General features: G+C 38.5%; 1 non-coding gene across 1 annotated transcript; it reads right to left on the bottom strand.

The window, feature by feature from the left end:
- Nucleotides 1-6,790: 6,790 nt before the first annotated feature.
- TRNAL-CAG (transfer RNA leucine (anticodon CAG)) lies at nucleotides 6,791-6,874 on the bottom strand. Its single transcript has one exon. It is a non-coding gene; the product is annotated as a tRNA-Leu (tRNA).
- Between the last annotated feature and the right edge of the window lie 1,355 nt (nucleotides 6,875-8,229).

Here is an 8,229-nt window from a genome sequence, read left to right on the forward strand (position 1 = left end):
AGAGTGGGAAAAAAATGATTTGGGTTACTCCTTTTTCAGCCTTGGAAAGCTTGGGGAAGAGGAGGACCTAAGACTAGGTTGCTATAATTCAGATTATTTGTGAGGTAGGCAGCTGCCTTTTATCCTTGGCAGTGCTGTATTATACATTGAAAACCCTCCAGCCACCTCAGGGATTCATACCACAGAACATAAACACACAGCTGTCTCTGACCTCCGTATTACGAGGTGCCTAATGAAATATTTGATCATTTAATTTGTAGAGAATCATCAGTATTTTACTCTGCATAATTCCACAACAGTTGAAATTAGTATTTGATATGTTAGGCAGACATTCCCATTTTATAAAAAGAAAATGGTAAACTGGTGTTCTGTGAGTCACATTTTAATTTCTTAACCTTGACTAATACTGAGAAGCTAAGTCTATAGAATATTGTGAAATTTGATTGTAAGTGTATATTAAGTGAATACAGAGCTGTACTTGGCATGTTAACTTTAGTAGTGTGCATTTTTTTTTTACTAGGTATTATAACTCTAATCCTTTATCAGAGGCCATCTGGAATGGATTTTCCATATTTATTCAAATTTGAGAGTAGAATGTGTGCCACAATATTTTTTGTTTCATTTGGTATGCATATTTAAGAGGAGCGACTATGACGCAGTACATTACTGTGTACAACGGCCATAAGTTATTTAGAGATTAACCCATTCTTTGTCTATTGTGCTGTGGTGCATCGTTATTTTTTAATGAAAATTGTTTGATTAAGGTCTAAATAAGTATTCTAAACATTACTTGATTATTATTTTTTTTAATTATTATTTTTTATTTATTTTATTTTTTTTATGTAGCAAATAGGAGTGAGATTAAAGATCATGACTTCTTAATGTTTCAAGTTTTTATTTCTCAGAGTATGGAGGCATTTTAATTATTCAGCAAAAAGTACCCGTAAAGGTGGGTATAGCTTCTTGGGAGAACCCCATAAATGAGAAACCATGGATTACCTGTATTTCCAGTGTTAACTGGAAAATAAGTCTTACATACAGTATATGTGACATTACTGTGAGAAATTGTTAACTGACTGTTGCCTGTGTGTGATGAAAACAGTGAATGGATCAATACCATATGTTACCTATTCAAGTTTTATTATTTATTATGAAAAGATGAGTGAGGCTGGTCACCCTCATCTTAAATGTCAGGACCAACTTGCCTAGCCCCAGGCTCCTACGCTCCTTGTGGGGCAACGTAGGATTGGATGATGATGATGATGATGATGAAAAGATTTAGGTAATTATTTGATATGGTAATGGTACTTGTTCTGTCAGGCAGTCACTCTGTTAAGATAACAAATGCTGTGAGAGAATGAAACAATTTCCTACTTGTTATGACTTCCCATAGGTTTGAGAATGGTACTCTTATCATGGTAGTGTTGTAGCTGGAATGCATGCTCCGGCCATGTGTAAGATCTTTGCATGAACTATTAGTTTAATGTTTCAATATTTAACTTCATCATATCATCCCAGCTCAGTTGCTCACCATTACAAATAAGATGAGTAGGATTAAGAAACAGGGGAAGAAAAAACTGGAGAGCTATCTTCTCATTGTCCAGTGAAATGGACCAACATTTATGTACTCATTACTCAAACCTTCATAATACTTCGAAGAATAATATGTGGTAAACTGATGTGCAGTACACCTGCTGCACATAGTATTGCCCTGAATTTTGTTGCTTAATGATAATATTTTGAACATCAAAGACAAAATGTGATATATCAGTGTACAATTTGTCTGCTGTATGATACTCTGCCTGTTTTCTAGTCATTGTAGTGCATTGTAAATACTACAGGTTGAGCTTCAGTTTTTCAGCAGTGGTGGGACTGGGTTTTGCTGGAAAGTTAAAAATTTTAGAAAAGTAAATAACCCTAATATCGTACAGTACTGTATACACATACATGCTTTTTGAATAGAAAAAGTGGAAGTATGAAATTAAAACATGTATTTTCCCATGCACTTACATTTATGTAAATGTGGGTCTTTATTTTCAGTTATTCACTCTTATTGAAACTTGATTCACACATACATAAACTGAAGTCTTTGTTTCTATGTATTCACTTATTCCCACTCATATAAAGCATTTAATGTCAGTAGCCACATCTTGTAGGAGACTGATAATTATTTTATTAATGGTAATATTCCTTAAAAGTGAAATTTCGTTAGAATTGCCAAGTTATTGTAGTTTTTGAACACATGAAAGTTGGGAAACTAAAGCCCAGTGAGTTCTGATTAGGTCTATCAGCCTTCCTAAATGTAGCCCTTGTAAACTAGGTTACTTTCATTCTCTAGTTCAGTTAGCTTAGTTTTTTTAGGAGATTGTTGGCAGTAATGGAATTACTTGGTAGAAACTCCTAAGTGCATGCTTTCTATACACATCAATTCATTGCATTGCTGTGTACTGCTTCTCTCACTCATTGTACCATCAGCTTGGATACTGTTTACCTACTGAATTTCCTTGCAGTAGCAGTGTTTTTTTTTTTTAATGTCATTTAGTTTGGATTATAGTAGAAGTGTGAAGCTAATATTGAATCTTGATAGTATCAGTACCATCCCTTGATACACTATATCAAGAATACCACCTAAGTACTGTGGCTTCTCTTGAAATGGGTTGGATATACAGAGAGAAGGCAGTGGACAGGTAGCTCCATTGATTCTGGAAGGTACTAACATGAGAGTGAAATGCTGCCACAAGCTTGGTAACTTGCTACATACGTATTATTGTCAGGCTGGAAACATTGAGCCACAATTACATACAACAGAGTCAAAGTCCAAGCTGAGACTTGCATCAGCTGATTAAAAAAAGCAACATGTAGTCAGTTCTCCAGTCGCTTTTCCCTTACTTGACCATCCAGGCTTTAATACTTACAGCGGTTCCAGATATGAAAAATTCTTCACTTCCTCACGATCCTTCTTCCCCATTATGATTCCACAGCACAAACAATTTCTTTTTGGATTGTGTGCCAGGCAGTAAATGTAAGTTTTTCAAAAAGTTGAATAGGTGAGCAGTTAGTGTGGTTAGTTTAGGTTAGTGAAAAAGTAGCTTGATAGGTAGCATTTCAGTTTTTTAAAATTACGCATGTCTGTAAATATATATAATGTAAATGATAGAAGTGCTACATGCTGTTAATTTAGAGTACAGTAATAAAAATTTTTACTGATGATTGGGATATTATTTGAACTGACAGTAGCTTATTACATCTTTACCATTATTGTCATCATCATTACTATAACTATTTCTCACAGTTACATTGTGGAGGGGGATGTAAAGCACAACCCTGATATCTTCAAAGACACATCATAGAAGAAAAGTAGCCACCAATAAAATCCCCCCCCCCCTCCCTCCCTCCTTCCAGTGTCACAAAAATTATGAGGCTGCTTGTAAAACAGCGAAGTAATGGGGTTGGTGCATCATAAGACCAATTAAAGAAGGGAGTGTTGCATCCTTTCAGTCTTCACCTTTTTAGTCACCCTTTTGCAGAGTCAGGGTAATACAGTAGTCTTATTTCCACTTGACTCCAAGGTTAAAATTTAAAAGAAGCTTGGCTGGTATAGTTCCATGGTAGTGCTTTTGTCTGTCATCTGACAGGGTAGTGTCCATTTCATAGATTGTATTTTTTTTTTTTTCTTCGTCTTTTAAAATAGAGATGTATTTCCAGAGTTGCTAAAGAACAAGTAGCATAGTGATTTTTTTTTTTTTTTTCTTTTTATGTAAGGAAGAAGGAACAAATGGTTAGAAGCCCACAAGATTGTTCACTCCAAGAAAAAGTGAAAATGAGATAACAGAGCCAAATTCAAGTATGTAGTTGTGTTTAGCTATGTACTCATCCATATGTCTTGCCCCTCATCAACACTGTAGTCTCTCATCAGTACTGTCCCCAGTGGCATTATGCCAGCATTTTCAAAAGCTATGTTGCCTTGTATGGGAGACATAATGTCACTGGGTAATACGGTACTAGCAGCATCCATTAAACTAGTATGACAAAGGAGGAGCACTTAGAGAGTGCAGGATTTGTGCCCATCAATTAGCCTAAGGGTTGGACATTTGACTTTGCCCTGTGACCTTGACCTTTGGTTGATTGCTATCAAAATCGAATTTGTTTCAGTCTTAACCCTTCCACTAAGTTTAGTCCTAATCTGATCAAAACACTGAATTGACTTTGCCCAGTGGCCTTGCCATTTGACATTTTCCTGTGACCTTGTCATTTGACTGATTGTCCTCAAAATCAAATCCCAGTATCTTATTACCGTGAATCATTGCACAAAGCATGAACTAAGTCAAATGAAAATAGTTTAATTTAACCTTGCCATGTGACTTATCAAAAATGGTGGGTTAACCCCATGGCTTATTAACAACACTTCCATCATGTTTGGTCCAAATCAGATATATCGTTTCGTTTCGTTTCGTTTTTAAAGGCTCCAACATGCTTGCATGCGACGGCCTTCGCCTCCTAATGGCGGCTTTCCACGCTGCAAGAGCAGGGGGCTGGCTTCTTCAGGAATATTCCTGAAGAAGTCAGTTTTGCTGAAAGGTTGAATAAACTGGGTCCATGTTCTGCATTTGGTGTTTTCTCGCGTTACAGACTCACAGTCAACGCTGGATTCACAGTCAAATCTCTCAGCTGAATCGACTTCACTAGGGCTGGTGCTATAGCATAATTACATAAATTCCTAGATGTACTAGTTGCTGAGAAGATGACTCGAGGAAGCCTTTGACAACTAAGATTTCCCAGTTGAACCAAATCTCCCTACCGTAGCTAATGAGTTAAATAATGTCCACCCAAAATTTTAAAAAAATGTGATAATACTGTCCTGTACGTGAGGAAGAACGAAATTACTCTTAACACATTGACTGGTCACAGCAGGGCTGTTCAATTGCTGAGTTTTTCCGCCAATATAGCCACAATAAAACAAAACTGAAACCCAATTAAAGATAGGAATATTCCTCGTTATTTCTTCCTGTGCCTTCATTATAACTTCTCATGTAATATTAATTCTCTGTAAAGATTATCTGGATTCGGAATATAAATTTGTGGTTACGCTATAACCTCTCAACCGTGAGCCGAAGGAACATGTATCACCAAGTTACTTCCCCTAAAAGTAGTAAATTGCCTTTGCATATTGAAGATGTGAAGCTGATAACTAGACACGGAGTTGCCGATTGTTAAGGACCCCCATCAGACCATTTGATGAAGAACTTGCTCCAAAGTCTCCAGAACCATAGGATGCTTCTTTCATGTTTTTGTTCAGCATTAAATAAAGTACCGTCAAGTGAAAAGTGATGTAACAACTGATACAGTAAAACTTTATCAGCATCATCATCATCATCATCATCATCATTATTATTATTATTATTATTATTTCAAACACGAACGCTTCAAGGCAAAAGGCGTCTGGTTTTTGTTGACATTTTGTGACGCGTGTAATAATGCTCTGATTTGTGAAAATTGTGACTGTCCCTTGATGCCTTCCATCTCCTGGTTACCTGGTGGTGTAGTGGAATGCCCGTGGAGTTGACTACCGTATTCGAATGTGATGGTATCCAAAAGAACATACCTGTATTTCAAGGTGCCGACAAGTGGAAAACGACATACGAGGTAAGCCATTATTTTGTTCTCTTATTTTTCAACTGCTTTTATGTTGCCATCCACTACTTTTGGGCCAGTGGTTAATTGACGTCAGGCTGTAGATAACAATGAAGCTTGCCAGTTCCATTTTATTCACTTTGGAAGGACATATTCTAACACGTGCTTTGTGCCATCGTGTGGTCAGGGAGGAAACAATGCAAAGTCTGTCATGGCTGCTGTCTCGGAGTAATAGCAACGGCGAAAATATGAATATAAGAAAAAATATGCCATGTTCAAATAGCTGTGTGATTTAAACTTCAAATTATCACTTTTTAATTGCGACCTGTGTATGTGATTATTCTCCTCTTCAAATAAAGCACAAGTAACTGTTGGAAAGTTTATACAGCCGTGCACAGAGGAGTATCAATTAATATTTGACGAATAAATAATAGTGTAGTAATAGTGGAGTGGCGTGCGAACAAAATATTGCCCAGAGCCTCTCAAAATACGGACAGCAGTGGACTATCTGCTGAGAATATTGACGAAATGACTGGTATGGGATCAGAGATATATAATGATTACCTTTACCATTATGTATATTAGTCTGAATAGGCATCACTTCATCATAGCGTACAAGTATAGTTCATTCATTTTAACATGGCTTAATAGATGTTATATACAGGCACCTGTATCAGCCCACTTCCTTGACAGTGGTCCTCTCCTCACTGTATATTTAAGTACCAATTCTCAGAAGTCATCCCCCCACCCCCATCTAAGTACCCTTTCTCAGAAGTCATCCCCCCACCCCCATCTAAGTACCCTTTCTCAGAAGTCATCCCCCACCCCCATTAAGTACCCTTTCTCAGAAGTCATCCCCCCACCTCCATCTAAGTACCCTTTCTCAGAAGTCATCCCCCCACCCACATCTAAGTACCCATTCTCAGAAGTCATCCCCCACCCCCATTAAGTACCCTTTCTCAGAAGTCATCCCCCTACTGCCATCGAAGTACCCGTTCTCAGAGGTCATTCCTCCATCCCCACACCCAGTCAGAAGAAATATCCATAGGCGAGTTTCGCAGTCACACGTGGTTTTGTGAAAAGGGCTTCAAAACCACCTGTTAACGCAGCATCTCGGATTTGCCTGATGTGCCGGTGCAAGGGTGGGGGAAAATCTGAGTGTCAGGAGTGGGATTCGAACCCACGCCCGGAAGACCGGACTGCGACCTGAACGCAGCGCCTTGGACCGCTCGGCCATCCTGACTTGGAGAAGAAGTAACAGTTATCCTTATTTATGTAATGTGTTTAAATCTTGCCCCATAAAGTTTAAATATTACCCACGAAATTTGTAACCCATTATATCCGTGTAATATTTTTAAGCATATCTGTGTAATATTTTCCAGCCCACATATATAGAAAGAACGGTATGCTTCTGAAATAACAGAGAATTTAGGTTTGTTTAGAGTTACGAAAGTTTAAAGTGCCCAGTTCTTTTTATGTTTATTTGGTGAAGATTCGTTAGGTAGCCTCCCGAAAGATTAACATTTTACACTTATTGAGCTTTCCTTCATCGACTTTGGCTTCGAAAAATGTACAGTGCGTCACATAATCTAAATATAAAGTTACCCTGTACTGCCATCTTATTTGTATACTACTCTTTGGAGTTTGAGGGTAGATGAGTTTTAATTACTATTCCACTTGACATACTTGGGCCTACATACATACATATATAGGTATCCGTACATGAGTCATTAGTGTGTGTGTTGTGTGTGTGTGTGTGTGTCGAATAGACGTGGGTTCAGTGTTGCAGGAAACAGCGTAAGGATTTTTCTTTAAAACGTTTGTCTGTCATTCCATAAACCCCACCAACACGCCATCAGATACCCGAGCTAATACCATCATATCAACCCTGAGTGGTGTAGCCGTGGATAGGCCGGTATTTGTTTGTTTGTTTTTTCTAATACAAGGAAGAAGGAACCAAACGCCAGAGGCTCGCAAGTGTTTTCCCTCAAAAATAAACAAACAAACAAAAACAATATAAGATAGAGATAAATTCAGGATCCGTTCATTTCGAGATGACTGGACACTTGCGTTTCAAAGACTGGAGGTCATAGGCAATGAAATGCAAACAGAGGAAGACAGTTCTAGAGCTGACCTGTTGCATGCATGAAGGACTGGAAGTAACGGTTAACCCTTGCATTAGAGAGTTGACAGAAAAGAGATGAGAGTTAATTGCTAGACGGGTGCTACGCGCCCGCTGTAGTGATGGAGGGATGCAAGCAGACAGTTCAGAGAGGCAGTGACTGTTGAAGTAGTGATAGAATTGAGACAAAGATGCAGCAGTGCGGCGAAGAGACAGAAGTTGAAAGGAGCCAGTATGAGGAGGAGAGTTAATGAGACGAAAGTTTTTGACTCCATCTGGTTACGAAGAGCTGTATGTGGGGAGCCTACCCACGCATGAGAGTTGTACTGTACTATGCAGGGGCATATAAAAGTCGTGTACAAAGTCAACAACTGTGCGGGGATAAAGAAGGCACGGAGTCGACCTAGGAGAGGCTTCAAACGATGCTAAGGGAGATGGTGAGGAGGGAGAGGGAGGCAGGTGGTGGGAGCGAAGGA

This window comes from Coenobita brevimanus, chromosome 72 (assembly GCF_032717465.1).
Source record: "Coenobita brevimanus isolate Jiangsu-jjx chromosome 72, ASM3271746v2, whole genome shotgun sequence".
Taxonomy (NCBI): Eukaryota; Metazoa; Arthropoda; class Malacostraca; order Decapoda; family Coenobitidae; genus Coenobita; species Coenobita brevimanus.